At 45.4% G+C, this 23336-nt stretch overlaps 2 non-coding genes across 2 annotated transcripts; both read left to right on the forward strand.

Annotated features, from left to right (window-relative positions):
• The first annotated feature begins 7178 nt into the window (after positions 1–7178).
• On the forward strand, positions 7179–7260 carry TRNAS-GCU (transfer RNA serine (anticodon GCU)). Its single transcript has one exon. It is a non-coding gene; the product is annotated as a tRNA-Ser (tRNA).
• A 2842-nt stretch (positions 7261–10102) lies between these two features.
• Positions 10103–10184, forward strand: TRNAS-GCU (transfer RNA serine (anticodon GCU)). The gene has a single exon. It is a non-coding gene; the product is annotated as a tRNA-Ser (tRNA).
• Positions 10185–23336: the final 13152 nt, after the last annotated feature.

A 23336-nucleotide genomic window follows, 5' to 3' on the forward strand; every position in this document is an offset into this window, starting at 1 on the left:
GATCCGGGTTGTTTTTACCAGAAAGTTTTAAAGCCAAAATATCATTACTGGAGGTAGGAACAGTAGTAATTGTAATTGCCAGAGATTGTCTAATCCAAATGACAAGACCACCAGAAGGACGTCCTTTGGGACCTTTGCATGCTGGTTTATAATAGTTAAGGTAACCAGCCCGATGTATGGCTTCGGTGGTCCAACTTTCCTGCAGAATAATTATATCATAGGTATCCACAAAGGAGCCCCAGTCATCCCCAGTCATTTTCCCCTTTAGTCCCGCTATATTCCATGACAAGACTTCAAGGGAGTGAGTGGGATCTGCTAACAGATTGATAGAGGATTTCACTGTTCTTCCACAGGTAGAGAGTCTTGTAGATAAATTTTGGGGTGTTTCCCTTCCTACCACCGCTTGAGCGTTTCTACGGGTCCCTAAAGTTATCTCTGCCCTGGGAGACAAAGAAAAAATAGTAGGGTGATTCCCTACATCCTCCGTCAACCCCCGAGCAGGTGGTTCTTTATTAAGTCAATCCACGCCCTCCAGGCCGGACAGTGGAGCGAACCGATTTGTAAGACGTGGATGAAACAGTGGAAAAATAGAAGTGTCAAAAGGGAATCTCTCTCTTTGCCTGTCTCTATTAGGATAATGAAACGGAGTTTGGGGTCTAGTTGAATATAAAGCAGGGTAGAAATAATTCAACAATAGGGTTTGCACATCCCCCACTCTTCCGAATCTTGGTTCTCTACAAATAAGTTCTGCCACCCATGGCTCTCTAAAACTTATTACCACACAATCCCCCTCAAGATCTTTCTTGTTAAAGCCTACCCACTCCACTCTTCTTACATTGAGAATTTCCGGCTTTACATTAGGTGGAAGAGGGCGGTTTTTATTAAGCCAAAAAATAACCTTGTTATATAGGTCCATGTGCGTTTCTCTCTTCCCATCATCAAGAGGAGCCACGCCAGTTAAGATGATGGTATACGGCTGTGACTCTGGTGGAAGGTTCACGCATTGTCTCCTTGGAATAGGTTTAGATTTTGGGCCAAAGCTTTGATTTTGATTACTAGGGGGAATGGGGTTTTTCTTAGCCTGGGGTGGTTTAGCAGCCTTAGACTTGGGAGCAACCTCAGTAGAAGTTATTTTCTTAGGATTAGATACAGTAGCTTAAAAACCAAATACAGCATTACAAACAACCAAATACAGTAAGGCAGGATCCCAAACATAATTAGTTCTTTTCCACCCCAGGATAGAGATGGTAACATAGGGGTTAAAGTTAGTTATTAAGAATCCAAGTGTTTCCCAGAAAGATCATGATTTATTTTATGAGTCCGACCATGTAAGGTATGATTTCGGAAAAGGGGGAAAACAAGGAATTGAGGGATAGAAGTCATATAAGTCCCATATAGATATTGGGCCGTCTCTCTCTTGTGGCGGCCAGGTTTTCAAGTAAGGGACAATGTTTCTGGCTCTGAATCTCACGAGTACCAGGTCCCCAGGAACATTCTTAGGAAGAGAACCCAACCAGTCCACCCTCCTGACGCTCCTTATTGCTCCATATAAGTGACGAGGCAGTGGCCTATTTTTTGACAGCCAAAATTTGGTTTTGTTAACTAAGTCATGTTGACTCTCAATTTTTCCAGGTGGAAGAGCAGGGACGCCCGCAAGAATGCACACGTATGGGGCCGCTTCCGGTGGTAAATGGATAGAGTTAGCCTTATCATGAACTACTGAAGGAGCGGTCAACTGGGGAAAGGAGACATTTGGAGGGTGTTTAGTTACTTTTTGCCCTACTGTACTAGGGCCAGTTAATTGTATTTGGCAGCTTTTATCCCGCACAGATGGTTTAGAGCCTTCATGAGTAGGAGGTGACTTTGGGCGGTTGAATGTGTCACAGCATTTGTCAGCCGACAGGTTTAACTTGATGGCTGACTCTATTCCAGTGAGCCTATCCCCATAAAAGTTAATTTTTTCCAACAACTGAGCTATCAGAGAACTAAGCAGTTGTTCAATGAGCGGTAATATATGCAGGTGTGGAGGAGGGGTTAAGGGATCTGGGAGCTCAACGATCGGTGGATTCATTGGGGAATTAACAATGAGTGAGCTTGGGGACAGTGTTTGAATCCTTTTCACAGATGAAACCTGAGGGGGTGCAATACCTGGAGTGTTCAGACTGCAAGTTTTATTGAATAATGTGGGGTACTCTGAAAGTGTGGACTTATCTGATTGTATGATATCGCTTTTGGGCGGAAGGGGAGTTTCTGATATAGCATAGGTGGTTTGACATAAGAGGTTTAGCTCGTTTAACCAAGAGAACGTTTGCTCAGTTCCTGCTACGCTGGCTGAGTAATCCACTTTAGAAGTCATGATGATAAGGGGATATAGACAGATGGGTGTGAATAGGTCTTTACCTTCTTGATGAGCTACAATGTGGCAGCCAAGGGGGGTGGCCCGTCCCGTCCTTATCCGGCCTTTGAGGGCCTAAGAGGGCCTGCCCTTTGCCCGGGCTTCTCCCGCGTGCGACTCGCGGGGCGAGTGGGCGCTCGGTGATTTGTAGCGCCTCCAGGCGCTGTGCTGACGCTTGTCAGCCGCACCGCCCCCGAGTTTGCTGAGGCTGCTGGGGATTGTAGGCTGTGGGGAAGTCTCCCGGTGCTCCCCGTCTCCCTCTGCCCTGCCGTTTCCCTCACGGCGTGGTGCGGTGTCAGGAGCCGATGCCCCTTCTCCGAGTGATAGTTTTTCACAATAGGTCCCCCTGGGCGAGTGGGCGCTCGGTGATTTGTAGCACCTCCAGGCGCTGTGCTGACGCTTGTCAGCCGCGCCGCCCCCGAGTTTGCTGAGGCTGCTGGGGATTGTAGGCTGTGGGGAAGTCTCCCGGTGCTCCCCGTCTCCCTCTGCCCTGCCGTTTCCCTCACGGCGTGGTGCGGCGTCAGGAGCCGATGCCCCTTCTCTGAGTGATAGTTTTTCACAATAGGTCCCCCTGGGCGAGTGGGCGCTCGGTGATTTGTAGCGCCTCCAGGCGCTGTGCTGACGCTTGTCAGCCGCGCCGCCCCCGAGTTTGCTGAGGCTGCTGGGGATTGTAGGCTGTGGGGAAGTCTCCCGGTGCTCCCCGTCTCCCTCTGCCCTGCCGTTTCCCTCACGGCGTGGTGCAGCGTCAGGAGCCGATGCCCCTTCTCCGAGTGATAGTTTTTCACAATAGGTCCCCCTGGGCGAGTGGGCGCTCGGTGATTTGTAGCGCCTCCAGGCGCTGTGCTGACGCTTGTCAACCGCGCCGCCCCCGAGTTTGCTGAGGCTGCTGGGGATTGTAGGCTGTGGGGAAGTCTCCCGGTGCTCTCCGTCTCCCTCTGCCCTGCCGTTTCCCTCACGGCGTGGTGCGGCGTCAGGAGCCGATGCCCCTTCTCCGAGTGATAGTTTTTCACAATAGGACAGTAGGACAGTATATATTAATGGCAGAAGAAGGCAAACCTTCATCTAGTCTACCCGTTACTTATCTCTTAAGAGACATCACTCGATGGGAGCGAAACATTCTTTTTCGCCTTAGATCGGGTACAATAAAATATCTCCTGTGCTTTCCCTTCGGTTATCAACCCAATATTGAGGATTCGGCTTGCCCTTGTGGCAATTTAGGAAAACAGCCTATGCTGCATTTTCTGTTTTTCTGTACCTTTTATCAAAAATATAGCATGCAGCTATTGATACCGTTTTTAGGACAAAGGGAATAACGTATTTTAAGGTTGCATACAAAACTATACTCCAGCTTAAGGATCATGATTTAACATACCGAGTCTGCACCTTTTTAAAAATGGCTATTCATTCGCGTTTCTCTATGAACTCCTGAACTTTGGATTAGAAAGCACTATATGCACTTTAGGATTGTATATTTAAACAGGGTAATATGTAACACGAATAATATGCGGGTGTATAGAACCCTATGTATAGAACCTAATGAGTTTGCCTTTTTTTGCTGCTGTGTTTCTAGTCCTCATTCGCACTTTGCACATTGGCACTTTTATACGATGCTGCTATATGTAACTCTAATGTAATCTAATAATTTGCCTATTTTTGCTGCTACTTTCTGAAATATTTGCACTTTGTACATTTGCACTTTAGTACTGAAGCTGCTATTCGAATATGTGTGACAATTATGCAATATCTTCACTGATTAGTTCCATAGTTAATTCAGTTTTTAAAATGTTAATGATGATGGATTATGTAAATGATTATGATAAATGTTTGTACTTTTATGGATAATGCATATCCGAATAAAGACCAATGAAACTGAAACTAATATGTACATTAGACACAATGGAGCACCAGTGTATTCTTTACCTTCTAAAAAAATGCAAAGGCATGAAGCCCAATGTTCCTTGGACATGCCACTGTGGATGTATCGCTGGACGAGGACATTGCGTTCTTAATTTCTCTTCTGGGCAGGTCGCTGGTGCCAAAAAGACTGATCCTCTTGTCTCTCTCAAAACTTTCGCTCAAAATGCTTCCATGTGTCCAAGAACAAATGGAAGCAGACATTTCACACTAAAACAAGTCTACTCAGGTCCCATCTTTTTCATTTCATGTCCTCACTACCCTCTTCTCCCCTTTCCTCTCCTGGGCCTTGCAGAGGTATGCCATCTCTCTTATCTAAATTGGGTTATATGTTTACCTTTGGTGTTCATTGCAAGGTCCTCAACTTCCTAGTGGTGACTGGTGAGCGTCACCCTAGTGCAGCAGTGGCATTAGATGCTGTAAACAAATATGTGACCAACTTTTGGGGTTTTAAGAAACAACCCCATATGTCCATAAACTCCTTTTCCCCCAATGAATATCATGTATCCCTCTCCGTTTAAAACAGCGCCTTCTGTCTTCAATGTGCGTCTGTTCTTAAAACGTATTGCGTTTAAGCTGATGACTATATCAAACATCTTATGCCCCTATGCTCCGTGTCTAAGGGGGAGATTTACCTACTTTTCAGATAGCGCACTGCAGCAGCAGCTAATGTTGCGTTGCGCTGCGCTACGTGAAAAGCAGAGCAGAGGAGATTGCCCTATTTAAAAAAATAAGGCACTCTCCACCCCACTCACTAACGCCAGCGCTGACATCAGCTGCCGTGCACCACCGAGACACCTTTGCGCCATGGTGCAACGGTGTCTCCGTGAGCCTGGCATAGGTTTTGTACTGTAAGTGTGCCCTTCCAGTACAAAATACTATTTTGAGGCTCATTTCAAACCTTTTCCCTCTTAGTATGCTTGCGTACAGAGCAGCCCACATGCAAAGTCAGAAAAGGAAAAACAAAATGGAAGCATTTCTCCTTCCTTGCGCCTAGTTGAAAAGGGCGCAGTTTTCTCACGCTAAACCTAATCTACTGTTTTTAGTAAATTGGGTTTAGCGTGAGGAACGGGTCGTTGCATGGGAACACCTAAGCTCCTTCCTTGGTACGCCCTCATGGCGCAAAGTATGAATGAATGAAGGCGTTTTGTAACGCGCAAACTTAGCCCCAAAGGGCGTCAAGGCGCGGAGACAAACAAACAGAATGTCCAGGCTACCAACTGCATAACCATAGAGCACTGGGAACGTAATCACTAATATGCCTGAGAGAAAATGCGAAGTAGCGCAATGCGCTGCTTTGCGTTACCTTTCTGTTATTTCAGGTGCTAACAAGGTGAACGCTGGAAAGTAAATTGGAAAAAAATATTTTCTGCAAATTGGCATCACTTTTGTGACGCAATTACGGCACAAAATTTTAGTAAGTCTCCCCCATAGTCTCCCAAGTGAAGTTTGGCCTATGGCCGCTGGCGGCATGCTGAACATGCCAGTGCAGCTGGTGGTCCCCTAGGGCGGCACGCCGGCACCCCAATATATCATTTAGTCAGGATTATGGGGCCCCCGTTTGCAGTCAGAGCAGAACTCCCAACGCGGTGGCGCTTAATAAATCTAGTTAGCGTCAAGGCACCTATTGTATGTGTTTGGGAGTTTTAAAAATGAAATGACATGTCAACAGTGCACAAACGGGTAGAGTGACGTTCTGTTATTAAAGAGCGCCTATACTTGAACTAGGTAAATTGGCGCTATATACTTGGAAGCCTACAGAGGATTTAACCCAGAATACTGTGGGCGCTGTAGCCGCCAAACCCATCATATGTTTAACATGTGTAAAAACATTGGTGTTCCATTGCACTGATCTGCAGGTGCAGGGCTGGCCTTTAGCACGGGCTAGCTGGGCCCGGCCCCAGGGTGCCAATTTCCTGACGGGCGCATGGAGCTGTGTGGATTAAGGGATTGCCAAAGGCAGCGGCCTTCTCATTTTATCCAGTTTTGTGCATGTACATGTGTGCTGGGTTCTGTCGGATTTGCCAGTAAATTGATTTAAACCCTCATTATCATACTGTGGGCAATGTTTTAACACTCCATTCCTTGCCCTCCCTTCACCCTCTGAACCCTGCTGACACACACCAACAAAACCTTCATCTGCATGAGTCAGCTAAATTAGGTGATCTGGGGGGGGGGGGGCGCTCTGGGGATGTTTGTGTTCAGGGGCCAGTCCCTGCTCAGCCAAGGCCTGACCAGTGAACACAAGTGGGACCCCCTGCTGCCTCATGTAATTCTCTAACATTTCCAAAGGTGTCACATTTCTCTCCGCCCAGGGCGCTATCTTAACAAAGGCGGGGTCTGTGCAGGTGCATTTATGTAGTGCCTGGTAAACCTTAATAGGCGCCGAAGGTTGAGCGTTTGGAAGAGAACAGGCGCCTTTTCATACGGCAGGTTTGTTTCAGTTACTGGAAATTCCATGGTGGTTGTATAAACCGAGGCGGATAGGAGTTGCATTTTCAACTAAAATTAACTCTGAAATTTCCGGTCAAAAGGTAAGTGTGCCCCTGCTGGAATGCGTTCCTGGAAGAGACCCAATTGTAAGGAATTTGCCGAGGCATAAACAGGAGCGGCCAAAACAGGAATTACTGCAAACCGACTCTGGGCCTGATCAGAGTTTGGTGCAGACACACTGAAAGTATCATTGTTTACAAAGCAGCGAGCAGAGGTAACATAGCCGGGGAGTTCAAGCTTAAGTTCTCTCTCCGCTGTGGATCCTGGAACTGGAGGAAAGGAGAGACTTTGAGAGGAAATGAGTGGAACAGAAAGGGGAACAATGATGATCTAGCACACTTTTGTTTAATTGTGTACCGGAATCACTGACACAGCTGACGAGGTGGCCGAGTGGTTAAGGCGATGGACTGCTAATCCATTGTGCTCTGCACGCGTGGGTTCGAATCCCACCCTCGTCGTAGACATTTTTTGGTAGATTATTTTTTTGCCTTCATCCAAATTCTTATTTCTTACAAATTGTTGGTTTATTTCAATTAGGGAAAAAAAGCATTTTCAAATAAAGTTAACTCTGAAATTTCAGGTTAAAAAGGTATGTTTGCCCCTGTTAGAATTCTTTATTCTTTATTCTAGAGGTAAAATATTAGAAAGTTTCATTGTTTTTTGTAGCTTTCCCTGATGAAGGCAAGTTCATTGCCGAAATGCATTGGAATGAAAAGGAATGCTAATATGAAAATTATGGAATGATGATCATCGAAGTTCATTTTTGGATCACTAGAAATCTTGTTTATTCGTGAAATTAAAGAGAAATATATGAAATAGATAAATGAAGTATGATTAAAATACTCTGAAGACACACTCCATAGTGTTGTTCGTCTAATTTTGAAGAAATCTCTCAGCAGATATATCGCACACCTCTGTGCCCCAGTAGACACTCACACTGTTTGTGTAGGTGCAACCCCAATTGATCACAGTATTTACTCCAGTGCAGGGAGTACACCTGAGGAGCACAAACTAACTCACATTAAGTTTCCCTAAAAGACAGTAGTGTGCAGCCACATCAAAGAAGTAAATTCCTGTAATGCCACATATAATGTCATGTGCTGTGATGTCATGTGCTGTGATGCCATGTGCTGTGATGTCATGCACCATGATGTCATGCACTGTGATGTCATGCACCGTAATGTCATGTGCCCTGATGTCACGAGTTGTGATGTCATGTGCCATGATGTCACTTGCATACTGCCTAACTAGGTTAGTCCTCCACTTCTATTTTTATGACTTGTGCCCTGCTTGAAGGTGTTTGCCAGTTTAAAAAAATCAAATGCCAAGTCATCAATGCACAGACCATATACTGGTGGAGTGACATTCTGTCATCAAAGAGCGTCTATATTTGAACTAGGTCAGTTGCGCTATACACGTGGAAGCATACAGTGGACATAACCCAGAATTAAGTGGGCACTGTAGCAATCACACCCATCATATGTTTACATTTTTTGAAAAGGGTGGTGTTGCATTCCACTGATTTGCAGGTGCAGGGCTGGCCCTTAGCATGGGTGAGCTGGGCCCGGCTCAGATCGCCAGTTTTCTGAGGGGTGCACGGTGCGGTGTGCATTAAGGTAGGCCTGGGCGGTGACCTTCGCTCCGTTTGCGGAGTTTGCAGAGTTTTCAGCAACTTTGCTTCACAATGTGCAGCAGAGTTTTTTCCCGCTCGCACTCATGAACTGTAAGTTTGCGAGCGCAAACGGTAAGTTTGCGAGCGCGAGCTGCAGCTCGGGTAGAATTTCTACCCGAGCAGCAGGAATACCAGCACAAACTGCAGTTCGCACTGCACTCCGCCACTCGTGGAACTTCGCAGAGTTGTTTTGTAACTTTGCGGAGGTCCGTGTAGAATAACTCCACAAACTATGCCCAGGCCTACATTAAGGTAATACTAACAGCAGCACCCCTGTCGACTTGCTCCAGACTTGCGATGTCCCTGTGTGCTTGGTTCTGTCTGATTCGCCAGTAAGTGGTTTTGGTCCATTATTATCATACTTTGGGCAGTGTCTTTACACCGAATTCCCTTGCCCTCCCTTCACCCTCTGACCCCTGCTGAAACACACCAGCAAAACCATCATCTGCATCATCATCTGCGTGAGGCAGCTAAGCTATTGTTGATTTAGGTGGGCTGGGGGGGGGAGGGGGTCTGGGGATGTTTGTGTGCAGGGGCCAGTCCCTGCTCAGCCAGGGCCTGACCAGTGAACACAAAAGAGACCCTCCGCTGCTTCATGTAATCTGCAAGCATCTGCAAAGGCAATACATTTCTCTCCGCCCAGGGCGCTATCTTAACAAAGGCGGGCTCTGTGCAGTTGCATTTATGTAGTGCCTGGTAAACCTTAGTAGGCGCCAAAGATTGAGCCTTTGGAAGAGAACAGGCGCCTTTCATACACCAGGGGGCATACTATCAAGGGATTTATCTCCGCTTTTTTGGCTTTAAAAGCCAAGAAAGCGGAGATAAAATTATCTCCCTATCAGCAACAGGGTGCTAACACGCAAATTTGCATGTTAGCACCCTTTTTCTCTACACTTCCCCCTGCATCTCTAATGAGATGCAAAGGGGGCGTTCCAGACAAAAATAATAGGAGAAATGTTGTTAAGCGACATTTCTCCTATTATCAAGGATTTTGCTAACCCTGTCAGTGATAAAAAAAAGCAGCGCTAACTGTGGTTAGCACTGCTTTTTTTACACCTGGTATTTTCCTGACTTAGCCATGATATCCTATGGAAGGTGGATATCATGGCTAAGTTTGTGAGCCCCTATCATCAAGCTAACTCCAAACTTTGAGAGATTATCTTTGGTTTTCCAGCGATAATCTCTCAATTGGCAGTTAGCGTGAGGATTTTTATCACTTCTGAGATAAACCTTGCTAATAGCAAGTTATCTCTGCGATAATTTCCGGCGATGCTTAGCGTTAAAAAATTTGTTGCTAAGCATCGTTAGCGTTAAATATCGCTTAATGTTGGTAATATGCCCCCAGGTTTCTGTGATTTGAAGTTTCATGGTGGGTGTGTAAACAGAGGCGGGAAGAGTTGCAGGACGCCAATGTGCAGACACACCAAATGTGTCACCGTTCACATGGATGATGCAAACAGCGAGGAAAGCTAACATAGCTGGGGAGAACAAGCTTAAGTTCTCTCTCCGATGTGGAACCTGGTTCTGAAAGAAAGGAGAGACTTTGAGAGGAAATGAATGGAACAGAAAGGAGAATGACATTCTCTCACAATTTTGTGTGTTTGTCCGAAAAACTAATGTTTACACCAGACGAGGTGGCCGAGTGGTTAAGGCGATGGACTGCTAATCCATTGTGCTCTGCACGCGTGGGTTCGAATCTCACCCTCGTCGCAGATATTTTTTTGGTAGATTATTATTCTGTCTTCATCCAAATTCTTCTTACTTCATACAAATTGTTGGTTTAATCTAATTAGGAAAAAAAGGGCATTTTCAACTGAAAATACCTCTGAAATTTCAGGTACAAAGGTATGTTTGTCCCTGCTGGAATGCATTCCTGGAAGATACCCAATTGCAAGGAATTTGCAGAGGCATAAACAGGAGCGGCCAAAACAGGAATTCCTGCAAACAGACTCTAGGTCTGTGTAGAGTTTGGTGGAGCGATGCTCCTCACAAACATGAGGGACCCCTGTCCGCCTTAGTACAAGTTTCAATGGACATAATGCCTATTAGGATGTCTGTGACTGAGTCACTCACCTGGCAGACTCTAAACCAGGTCAACAGGGTCCTGTAAAGAGATTTGTTGCATACAGAGGGAGTAGAGGAGTCATATCAGCTGCTACATGGAAGGCTACAAGGAGAACAGGACTAAAAGATGGGGAAAAGTGATGTTTTTTAGGATTCCTAAACATAGCAATCAAGGTTTCAGATTGTTCATGTGTGACATCTTCAGTGTACTTCTTTGTGGCATTCAATAACTATGGCTCTTAATAACGGCAGTCGACCTCCATGGTATTAGGCAGGTGACCGTTCGACAATGAGTCTGCAGTTCCATCCAGCCCATTATGATCAGACCGCTGTGCAGGTGGTCAGAAAGTGCTTTGTAGGTCTCGCCTAGGCAGCACATTCGCTGTCTCGTTTGAGACATGGAGTATCTGCTCTGTGGGCGTTCACCCCGCTCCTCCACGCCTCTTGCTTTACATTCGTGTGTTTGCCTGTCTTTTAAACTCTGTGGCTTTTGGGTGAGGAAAGCATCCCAATTCTCCAGCCTATGGTGTTTTCATTCCGCCCATGGCAACTGGCACTTTCCGGGTTCTCCTTCTCCTGTGTGGATGTATTTGTTTTTCCACTAACTCTTTTCCTATTTTGGCTTGCCATGTAATTTTGGAAAGATGTGCACTTGAGCGTATGTGAGTTTGGCATTTTTTTTCACGTCCTTGACTTGATTGCAGCTGTTTCTTGCAGTGCTTACCAATTCTTGAGCTGTTTGGTAGCTTGGCTTTCTATTTAAATGTTAGGTTTAGATTTGAAAAAGTTTCTTTATGTCTGATATGGAGCACACATCTGTATATTGTTTTCCTCTTCCATGACTTGTTTGCAGCCCTTTCTCGCCTTGCTTGCAAACTGAAGAGTTGTTACAGCGTTTTAAAAATGTAAATGTGGAAGTAACATTTTTTTCTGTGCTTATTTGTTGTTCAGAAGGCAGCTTGGCTTTCTATTTAATTTCATATTTAGGTTTTAAAGGTTTTTTTTATTTTTAATATGGAGCACAAATCAGCTATGCTAATTCTCTCTTTAGTCTAGCATAGCGGTTTCCTTTCTTAACAAAGTTAAAGACTATTTAAACCTTTCACGCCACTCCAGACTTCTTGTCTCTGATTTGGTATTGCTTGGGAGGAAAAACAATGTTACTGCACATGGCATGAAAGGTAAAATGTATATTTTAAAGGCTTTAGGCTATTTTAGGATGTAAGCTGATTGTAAGGCGCTTACACCTTTGGTTTTTTTTTTTAAGCAAGCAGGGTCTGACAAGGTGTTTGGAGTGGCTGAGGAAGGTTGAGTACTCTGTAGTTGGTTTAGAAAGATGATAGCTACACTTTATGAAAGAGAAAGATACCATAGCTGTAAAGATTGCTCTCCCTGCCACGACCTGAATATGTGATTTTCTTGGCATGTAAACATGCAAATCACTGGTTGTGAGGCTTTCCACTGAGACTAAAACCTACTCAGTGGCAACCAACACAATGAAGAGATGGTGGGGGGTGGGGGTAGGGGGCGGAGGAGCGTGCATGGGGGGATTATTAATCTAAAAAAACACTTACCCGGAGCTGCCATCGCGTCACGTCTCGGTCTTCCTGGTGCCCGCAGGCACTGTGCAATCCCCACACAGCTCTCATGTTAGGAGAGCAGCGCGGGGATTGGCCTGAGCAGGCTGATATGGCCAGGTACTGCAGAGTCCCCCTCGCTTGGTCACACAACCCCCCTTTTACCTCAACCTTTGGGGCCCCTGTAGAGCAGACAGATCCTCCTCCAATTTCCCCCAAGGCAACAATGCAGACACCACACCAAAGCTTGGGTTAAGGGTCGTAGAACTCCAAGCCCTATTTTATTCATAACGATTAAAAAAAACATTTGTTTTAATATTTACACCATTTTACACAATACGCAGAAAGTCAGGTCCATTACATTGATATGTACAATATGTAATTTAGCTATCCTTAATATGATTCTAATACATAGCCATTCCTATCATAAGCGAAGCGATCAGAAACATTATCTTTCTGCGTATCCCCGTTTGAGCCTACGGCAAGGTCAATGACTGGTCCGAGTTCAAGATCACGCTAGGTCCCACCCTCCTACCAGAGTGACCTTGAGCAAGAGGCCCAGCTTCCCGGAAGGTTACCTCACCCCCGGCACCTCCTACGCCCTCAACATTATCTCCATAAGGGGCTGTACATTTTTGCCCAGTTTTCTTGTGTGTGTGCGGGGGTGGCCAAAAAGCTTACCGGAAGCGGAACCTCCCCTCTCCTGAACCTTTCCAGCTTACCGGCTACAACTGCCCCTGGAGTTCCATGATAGATCATCTGTTCCCCCCCCCCCCCCACACCCCCCACCTCAGGCGTCCCTGTTTGACAATGGTGATGCCTGCTAAGGACCATAAACAATACCCACCTACCATGACCTCACCGCCTCACCAAGAAAACAACTTAACTTTACATAAAATACGAGAAGACGCCGCCCTAGAAGAAAAGTTCGGATTAAACTGCATTATTACATTATCTATTAAATTACCTATTAGGATAAAAAAACAAGAGAAACAGAACAACACATTAAAAACCTCTGCCTCAGGGGATGGTGGGTTGGGAAAAATGCTCTCTTCCAAGAGATCTCAGTCCTGGAGACCTTGTGTCCTGTTCAGGCTGTAGCGTGGCAAAGAAAGAGGCCGATTCACCGCTCCCCTGCCTTTTTATTGCCAAATTGGCCAGGGAGCTGGTTAGAACCGACTTCCCGGCCACATTTTGGCTTTCTTGTCCCGGAAGCACTTCTTGCTCTTCCGGGTCACGGCCTCAGCATCCAATCATCGCAGGCGAGGGGCGGGAGCCTGATGCATCACACCTGTGCGCGGCTGCCCTGCCTCCCGCCTGCACACCAGGGGACTGGTGCGACTGCCATACTCAGCGGGGTACCAGAGTCCTGGTCCTGCCTTTGTAAAAGACTCTCCTCTCAGGACAGGGAGTCTTTGCTGTTTCTCCTGCCCGCCTGTTCAATACAGCCGTGTTGAGGATACTGTTTGGCCGGCCTGCGATGGCAGACGAAACACACATGCACACTTAGAAGTGCACATAGCACTCCTCCTCCTCCTCCCCCTCCCTTGCCCTGGCCCAGCCCCTCCCTTTGCACGTTGGCTCAAAGCCAGCAAATGAAAAAGTAAACAATTATAGTATATTGTTTTTATTTTTCACCTGTTGGCTCTGAGCCAGTTGAGCAACGCTCCTCCGCCTGAACCTACTTCCTATACTGCTAAGTTATTGGTTGGACATAGCAAGCCACATTTGCTGTTCTTTATTGCTATTATAAGTTAAAACGAATTGTACGATATGAATGTTGCCAAGAATAAAGGATCAAACCAAAACGTTGTTTCCTTGCAAAGAAAAATTTCATTCTAAACACAGCCAAAAGCCACATTTATGATGGTATGAAAAGTTGTAGCAATTTTTTGTGACCCATGATGCGCTAGTACACTATCCAATGAAATACAGGTCAAAATGATTATACTTTATACATGAACCAAATGTAATCCACGTATATAAAATGACACAGTGTTAGAAATGTCTAATAAGATCTCCCTTCTCTAAAAAATTAAGTGCTCTCTGCCATTTGCTGACTTTCAAACTTTCCCTTTTCAGAGTGCAAGGTAAGCGAGCAGCGTAGCTGTGATGACAGTTAACAATAAAAGTGAGAAAAAGCATTTTGAGTACGCGGGGAGTGCTCCAAAGGCAAAATAAAATGTTACTTTGAAAAAATAAAATGCTTTGCATGGTGCATTGCAATGGTGTGAAGGTCTTTTTTTTTTACTACATTCACTTTTCCATTGGGTTTTGTAATGGTATATCATAGAAGAAAAGCACTTCTCTGCAAAGCTACACAGTTTTTTTAGCAGAGTTGCCTTCAAGCTAGTCATCTATGCCAAGCCACTGCACAAAACTGCACTCCAACAGCACCAACAGCAGTACAGCACCACCTAATCATCACTCAGCTCAAGCGAAGCACCACTTCAGCCCCAGCGCACCACCTCAGCACCATCTATGCACCAGTGCAACACCACCTCACTACCAGTGCAGCACTACCTCAGCATCAGTGCAGCACCCACACAGCATCAATCAGCACCACCACAGCATCACTCAGCATAACCTCAGCACCAGATGAGAATCTACTCAGCATCAATCAACACCACCACAGCACCTCAGCATCAGCACAGCACCCCCTTCGCATCAGTGCACTGCTACCAGTGCAGCGCCAACTCAGCACCAGCACAGTTCTACCACAGCATCAGCATAGCACTGCATCAGCACAGCATCATCTTAGCACAGCACTAACTCAGCATCACTAAGCACCACCTGAGTACCAGCACCACCACCTGAACATGACTCAGAGTCACCACACCATGATTCAGCAACAACACAGCATCACTCAGCACCAGTACAGCATCACTGAGCACCACCACAGCATCACTCAGCAAAAGTGCAGCATCTCCTCAGCAGCAGCTCAGCATCAATGCAGACCCACTCCAGCATCAGCACAACACCCCTTTAGCACAGCACCAACTCAGCATCACTCAGCAACTCCTAAACACCAGCACAGCACCACCACTTCAGCATCACTATGCCCCAGCACAGCATCGCTCAGCACCACTGTAGCACCCAGCACAGCATCTCCTCAGCATCACTCAATACCACCACAGCACCATCTCAGCATCAGCACAGCATCACCTCCACATCATTGCACCACAACCAGAGCAGCACAAAATCAGCCCCAATGCAGCCCTACCACAGCATCAATGGTGGGCAGAGCAAGGAGTGGGTGGTTTTTTAAAACTTTTTTGTAAGGGGGCTGGCGTCGTACTCCACTCTGCCACAGAGTTGGAGTTTAGCGGCAACTTCACTTCCCTGTGCAGCGCAGAGTTAGTAAGACTCCGCAACTCTGCTGATAGAGCAGAGTATGGCACCCGGGGCTACCACAAAACCACACACATCACCGCACATATCCTAGATGTCATTTTTGCTCATAACGAGCTAGTTACCTTTTCAAACTATAACTCCGGTCACCCAGTCAGATCACAATTTGCTTGGGTTCCAACATAAAACACTGAGCGATTCACCTTAAAACTGCCTTACATGCATCCACCTATCAACCATGGAACAAACACAATTTGGAACACTTAGAAACACACCAACATCTAGTACAGTTATAGAAACAATACATTGTGTTAAAAAACTATATGAGTTGCTACAGGAAGCTTTTGACATCCTGATACCACTAAAACCACACAACAGAACAAAAGAAAAAAGCTCCTTGGAGAAATATAGAGATGAAAGACATAAAAAACAACAAATTAGAAAGATGCAACGTACCTGGTTCAAAACAAACGCCAAACAAGACAAACTTCACCTACAGAAAATTAACAAATTATACAAGTCGGCTATTAAAAAAGCTAAGAACAGGTACTGTTCAGACAGAATTCAAAATGCTAAATGTGCAAATAAAGAATTCTATAAAATACTCAATGAATTTCGTAAACCAAAAAGCCTAGAAGGAACTCATCCTGTTACTCAAGATTTCACAGACAGAGGCAAAGCACCAGCATTAACCCTTTTACAAAACAACAATCCAAGAACACTCTAACCCAGCCTCTCCGTTCATTCCAATACATCTCACACAATTAATTTATGGACCTGGTCAAAGCAAGCAGGCATGCTGGCAGCGCTTCTGATCCCTGTCCACCGCAAACTTTCAAGACAACATTTTTTTAACAACCTCTGCTGCCACTCCAGTAAGAAGAATCAACGATTCCCTAACTCCCGGAATATTTCCAGAAGAACTAAGAAAGTCATACATATGCCCTTTGCTGAAGAAAACAAACTTGGACCCGCTGAACCCTGACAACTACAGACCCATTACAAATGGACCTTTTCTGGGCAAAGTGATAGAAAGAGCAGCGTTCGCCCAGATGTCACAATTCATGGAAGAGAATGCCATACTTTCAAACTTCCTCACAGGGTTCCGTCCGGAAAGAGGCACAGAATCTGCCCTCCTTGCCATCTGGGATGACCTGAAGAACACAGTAGACCGCAATGGGGTTGCTATGCTACTCCTCTTGGACCTCTTGGCTGCCTTTGACACGGTATGCTCAAACCTGAGTCCCTTGCTCACTTTGCCACTGGATTCAAGCAAGCCGGGCTGAAGACTGCTGAAATGCCAGAAACCGGTCCTCTGTAGCTTGTTTCCGGTCCAGGGAAGGCATGGCTTGGCAGTTCGGGCTGGACTGTTCCCATGAGGCACAGGGTAAGACTGATTTGTATATGGCCATGTCTGAACTGGGGTGGCAGAGTGGGCTTAAAGAACGGTGATGGATTAAACCCAGATCAGTTGACTGGGGGTGAGTGCTTGTATTGTCAACGCTCCGTCCATCAATTCCTTTGGTTTTTCTTTGTATATCAATTCTATTACCCACAGGGGCATGAAGGACATTTGGGGAGCCCCTCAGTAATTCAGATCACATGTTGGTGGCTGTAAACTTTAATTAAATGGTTGTGTAATTCATTCCACTCAGAGACCGCAACATAGTGGCCAATATTTTTAAGCCCACTGTGTCATGAATGAGTATGAGGTATACACAGGTGATGTATAGATAATCTGCTAAGAGATATTATTGCTGCATGAAACATGTGGATGAATTTTGGAACTATATATGCGAAGTAGTTTTTACTACCATGGATGTATGAATGTGAGGAAAAAGTGATGAACGATTTTTGCATTTGCTAATTTATTTGGAATTATTATTTATGTGTGATAATTGTATGGTGGTAAGAGGGAGCCCATACCATGTTATGGCCAGACCACTCATGTTTATAAAAACTGACACAATTATTGGAACTTGTTATGTTTACGATAATTAGGATTGATTTTCTGGTGAAATGAAGCAGGTCATGATCTGAAATATATTTTCAAGTGGATTGGGTTTTTATTGTATGTTATATTTATGTGGTGATTATACTTGTGACTTCTCCAAAGCATCTGCAGAATCATACAAGACGTATTGATTATGAGGGACATATAAACTCTATTGAACACAGACTTAGCAATGCTGGACGTGCAAGTCTTACTGTTATTTCTAATTTAAGAATCCTTTACAAATGTTCACCTGTAGAGTATGGGTATTTGACAAAGATGCTGATTGTGCCGAAACGTGTCACGAATAAACTACATCTCAATTTGGAATCTGGAGTGCGGGTTGTCTTATTATGAAGAAGTTTGACTGATAATAAAAAAGTTCATATACGTGAAAAAATTAATTTAAAGATTAGAAGAGAGCATTGCATCTGAGGATGTTGAGCTGTGACTTACGGGTGTATCAGTGAAAGCACGAGTTGCAACTCTCCTGGGCTGTATTGCTTAATATTTTGCTGGCTCCGATCTTGCTTCTTTGACTGCAACACACTGAGGTCCTGCTGAGGCTCATTACCTGCTTGCATTGAGGCCGGGCTTTGCTCTGCCAACCCCCTGCTGAAACCGACCGGCCGGGCTTGGCTCCGCCGGCCGGACTCCATCCCCCAGCATCCCTAGGGGGCCAGCGACGACGACGTGAAGAAACAGCGTGCCAGGAGGCGCTTAAAGCTATGGCAGGGGCCGAGTTCCCAGTCTTTGTTTGTTTTACCCCTGCTGACTAAAAGGAGGTCCTGCTGAGGCTCATTACCTGCTTGCATTGAGGCCGGGCTTTGCTCCGCCAACCCCCTGCTGAAACCGACCGGCCGGGCTTGGCTCCGCCGGCCGGACTCCATCCCCCAGCATCCCTAGGGGGCCAGCGACGACGACGTGAAGAAACAGCACTCCAGGAGGCGCTTAAAGCTACGGCAGGTCCCTCGTCCCGCGAGGACGCGCGCGGGACGAAGCCCGGACCAAGGGCGGACAGTCTAAGACAGTCCGAGACAGGCAGAGACTGGGCTGGGCAAGTTACTCTGCTCGTTTTATTTACAGGTGCGACTGTCCCATTACTTGAGGAGGATCCTGGACATTATTAGGCATTGCTTTTCAATGCTCTGTGCCTAATTTGATTAGTGAGACTTAGGTATACACTTTCAGCGTATTTGTATTGTGTTTCGGGGAGGGTTCTGTTGTTTGTCTTACTGGTGTATTATGCCTAGCAAAAAAGTTTCCCTGGTAAAAAACACCATGGACAATTACTTAGTGCAGGTAGTTGCCAAAATTAATAGTGAGAGGAGATCCTCACTTGGGCTGGGTGCCTCTCCTAAGTCTCCTACATCAATCTTGCCAGTACCTGACTTTGTTCAATCCCCGAACCTAGCTAATAGTAGTCTTCCGGTTGTATTACCTGAATCTGATGACAATGCTCTCTTGGACCAGACTAATTGTGTACTTGAGGTTAGTGATAGTGAAAATGAGGCTGAACCACACCCTCAGGAGGCAAAAGCCCCTACCCCAGTACCTGCGCCACGCACTACCAGAGGAGCAAAAAAGGGCCAGCAAAAGCGGGGAGGGCTTCGCTCAAGTCGTAAGAAGCCTGCTTCCCCACCAAGTAATATTGTGGTGGAGGATGAAGGGTTACTTGACGCAGTTGGTGTGTCTTTAACCAATGAGCAGTTTGGGAAGTTGCTGGCTATGATAGACACCAAGATCCAGGGAATTGTAAAGCCACTGGTGGGAAAGATAGATAAGCTTACTAACGAAGTTAAACGATTAGGGGGTCTTTTGAACAAAACTTTGGAGGAAGTAGAAAAACTGCCTGCTGAAATGATAAATAAGATTGAGACAAAGACTGGAACATCAAGCCCTGAGGGAGGGGGTGAGGGAGGAGTAATCCCCTTGTCTAATCACCCTGTGGCTTCACAAGTAGTGTCAGGGGAGGGTTTACAAAAGGTAGTTGTCCCTCCTGTTGTTTTTCCAGAGCAGGCACATGCGAAATGCACAGTTGAGCTTATAGTTGAGGCTTCCCCCTTAGTCCTTGTTCTAGCTAATGTTCCTAAATTGGAACCAGGACAGGACGAAACTACATCTTCATTGCTGTCTAAAGCCTTATACTGGCTAACTAACAACATGGTAATAACCCCTTGGGGTAAGCAACAACTGGCAGAGGAACTAGTTATGGCTAGGAGGGTAGAGTGGATAGGTAGCAGCCCAAAAAGATTCAGGGGTGACTGTGTTGTTTTGAATTTTTCAGACCCTTAGGTGTTAATCAACATCTTGCCCAATCTCCTACCTCCACAGCGAAGGTCCACTGATATTGTCCCGCTTACCCTAGACTTTTTTTACTATCGGAAAGGGGGGGGTTCTAATCGGTGCACACTAAGAACAAAATGGATTGTGGTCTCTGCTAAGGGGAAGAATGTTGCTAAATCCTCTGAGTGGGGAATAAATCTTGAGAACAGGTTTTCAGCCCTCCCCAATTTGAATGACTGTGATTGACTTCAAGGGGGTAAATGTACAGTACTATCAGGTGTAAAAGCCCAGAGTATATGCTCCCTGAATGTCCGTAAAGGTAATGAGGTTGTCCATTTGAATTCTACAAGTACTCCAGCGCAGGCAAGTTCGGTGGTACCAGTGACAGAGTGTCCTCTTCCTTGACTCCAATTCCTGATGCTCAACTTGATTGTCCTACCCGGGTGGGGAATCTTATCTCTTGGAACTTGGCTGGGCTATGCTCCAAATTAGATTGTGGGGACTGGCTTGGCTTTGTTAACTTGTATAATGTGTGTATGTTTCAAGAGACGTGGCATGTGAACCTGTATTTGCGCTGGGATATTTAAATTTTTCTGTGCCAGCTGTAAAGGGCCCGAAAGGAAGGCCAATGGGGGGTCTAACAATCTGGGTCTGACAAACCCTCAAACTAAAAATAACAAATATTGAGACTAGTCATAACGACATACAGTTAGTTAGGGTAACTAGTGATGAAACAGGGTCACTAGATATATATATAATATATATGCTAGGAATGTTAAGGGTGTTAGATCTGATGTTTTCATCGCATTGGGAAACCTCCTTGATACATTTTCCCCAGATAATAAGGTGGTGATAGCAGGCGATTTTAATAGGACGTTTGAGCCCTTGGTCTTAGGTGAAGTCTCCATCGGAGCAGAACTCCCAATGGGGCATTCCTGCTCTAGATTTGAAGCCAGTTACCCGTTGGACTGATGAAATTATAGCTCTGAATGCACTGTGTTTAGAAAAAGGTCTGAGAGCTTTGAAAGGATGTACAGCTTTGGATAGAAAAGGCTCTATGACTTTTGACAATGGAAGACATAAAAGTAGGATAGATTATGTTATTTGCAGCTTATCGCTGTGGTCATCTGTCCGTGATATGGAGGTCGCTATGAGACCTGAGAGCGACCAGAATCCTTTATGTGTGGAGCACAAATGGTGGGCGGTTGGGACAAATCCTACTTCTTTAAATACTCTTGCTCCGCCCTCGCTTATCCCAGAAAATAACATGCGTAGGCTTAAATGGGACAGTATTGTGACCAATCAACAGGCTATTGATAATATTAATTATGAAACTGACCAAGCCATAGCTGCTTTGGAATCAATTAGTGTTTCCCCCACTGGCCTGAAGGAAGTGGTTAACATACATGATACCCTGTTCGCCGAGATTAAAAAACATTTCTTGAAACCTGTTAGGCGAAATGGGGCAAGAGCTAGTAAAGATGCTAAATGGTACAATGCCGAATGTAGGGCTGCATGTCTGGCTCTAGGGCAGGCAATTAAAATGAGGGTGGCTGAAAACACTCGTCTAGCCAGAAAGAATTATAAAACTGCATAGTGAAGGCTAAAAGAGACTGGGATGAGCAGCACTGGTGTAAACTGAAAAAAGCAAGTCATAGAAAGGATTCCAGAGCATTCTGGAATATCGTTAAATGGGGTAGCGAGAGAGTAGATGAATCCCCTAATAATAACGTACCTCAGGAAGCTTGGGTAGAATTTTTTAGCTCGCAGTATGCTCTCAGTACACAGATTAGAGGGGAGGACAGTATTAATATGTTTTTTCCCATGGTAATCTTTTTAATGATAAAGAGGTTTTGACTGCTATAAATGCTGCGCACAGAGGACGCGCACCAGGATCTGATGGTGTTCCTGCAGATATCTTTTTAAATGATAAAGAGCGGTGGTGTAAATATATCTATATGCTTATCAATTTTATTGCAAAGGGTGCTGATGTCCCTGCCTCTTGGAGAGGTGCGGTGATTATCCCTGTGTTTAAAAAGGGAGACCGTGCACAGCCGGGTAACTATAGGCCAATAAGCCTTATTGACACTGTACAAAAAATAGTCGGCCGTGTGGTGGTAAATAGGCCCCTAGATTGGGCAGAGGACAACAATATCCTATCACCGTTCCAAGCAGGATTTCTAAGGGCAACTAGCACGGTTGACCAAGTGTTCCGCTTTCAACTGCTTCAGTGGAAGACTGTGGTGCTGGAAGGAGGCAGCCTTTATGCAGCATTTGTTGATTTGAGGGCTGCCTTCGACCTGGTCCCACGGGCAAAACTGTGGCAAGTTATACAAAGTTTGGGGGTCCCTAAAGAATTATTGACCTTGATAATGCGATTACACGAGCTTACTTTTGCCAAAATTCAGTGGGGAGGGCATGGTCACAGATGAATTTCCAGTTGAAAGGGGGGTTCGACAGGGGTGTTCAATGGCCCCAACCTTGTTCACTCTGTACATAAATGGCGTTGTCCCCCGTATGGTAACAGCTCCTGTAGACGCTCCATCTCTCTCTCAGGGTTAAAAATCCCTATATTAACGTTTGCGGAAGACGCGCTTATTATGTCAAAAACGCCTAGTGGTTTGCAGCGTGCTCTGTGTATTTTTGAGAATTTCTGTGAGGAGCATGGGTTTTAGGTGAACGCCACTAAAACCAAACTCATGGCTTTTAAACCACATTGTAGCTGTAAGTCTAACATCATCATGAGTGGGCGGCCTCTTGAGGTGGTAAACTCATTTACATATCTAGGAATTCTCATTGCAGATAACAGTCGATGGAGCCAGCATATTAACATCGCCACTCTGCGACATAAGCAATTGTCGGGTGCCATTAATATGGAACATAGGAAATCTTTGGCCAAACCTATTAAGCCAGCTTTATTGGTTTACGAAGCGAAGGCTATAGGGTCGGCACTTTATAGTGCGGAGATATGGGGCTTGGAAAACTTGAACTTACTACAAGGATCTGAGAATAAATTCTTAAGATTACTCACGGGTACCCCTAAAAGCACCCCTCTCCTGCCTCTAAGATATGAGCTTGGTAGGAAGCAAATTAAGGATCTAGCCAGACTACGTCCAATTTTATACTGGCGAAGATTATGGACTACCCCGAGCTTGCGCATTATGCCGAAGGTTTTATTGATGTCATAAAGGCGGACTGTTTTCATAGAATTAGTTGGCTCAATTCACTGAAGGCAATACTGTACGAGCTTGGGTTAAGTTCTATATGGCTTGATCCAACAGGTGCATCATTTCCTACCAAATCAGCCCTAAACATTATATTCTGGGAACATGTTGCTAATAAGAGCTTGAGTAATTTGAGTAACGGGTCTATGTCCATTGGTTTCCTTGAGGTAAAACTGTACCCGGTCTTAGAGTCGTATTGGGACATTGTTTCTAAACCGGGAGACAGGAAGCTCCTATTCCAACTGAGAGCTGGCGCCCTCCCTATAAAATCATTGACAGCCAGATGGGGCTCAGGGGGGAGTGACATCTGTCCAGCCTGTGGAACGGGGAAGGAAACTCTTGGACATTTTCTGTTCGCTTGTAAAGC

This window comes from Lissotriton vulgaris, chromosome 12, assembly GCF_964263255.1.
Source record: "Lissotriton vulgaris chromosome 12, aLisVul1.2, whole genome shotgun sequence".
NCBI classification, from domain to species: domain Eukaryota; kingdom Metazoa; phylum Chordata; class Amphibia; order Caudata; family Salamandridae; genus Lissotriton; species Lissotriton vulgaris.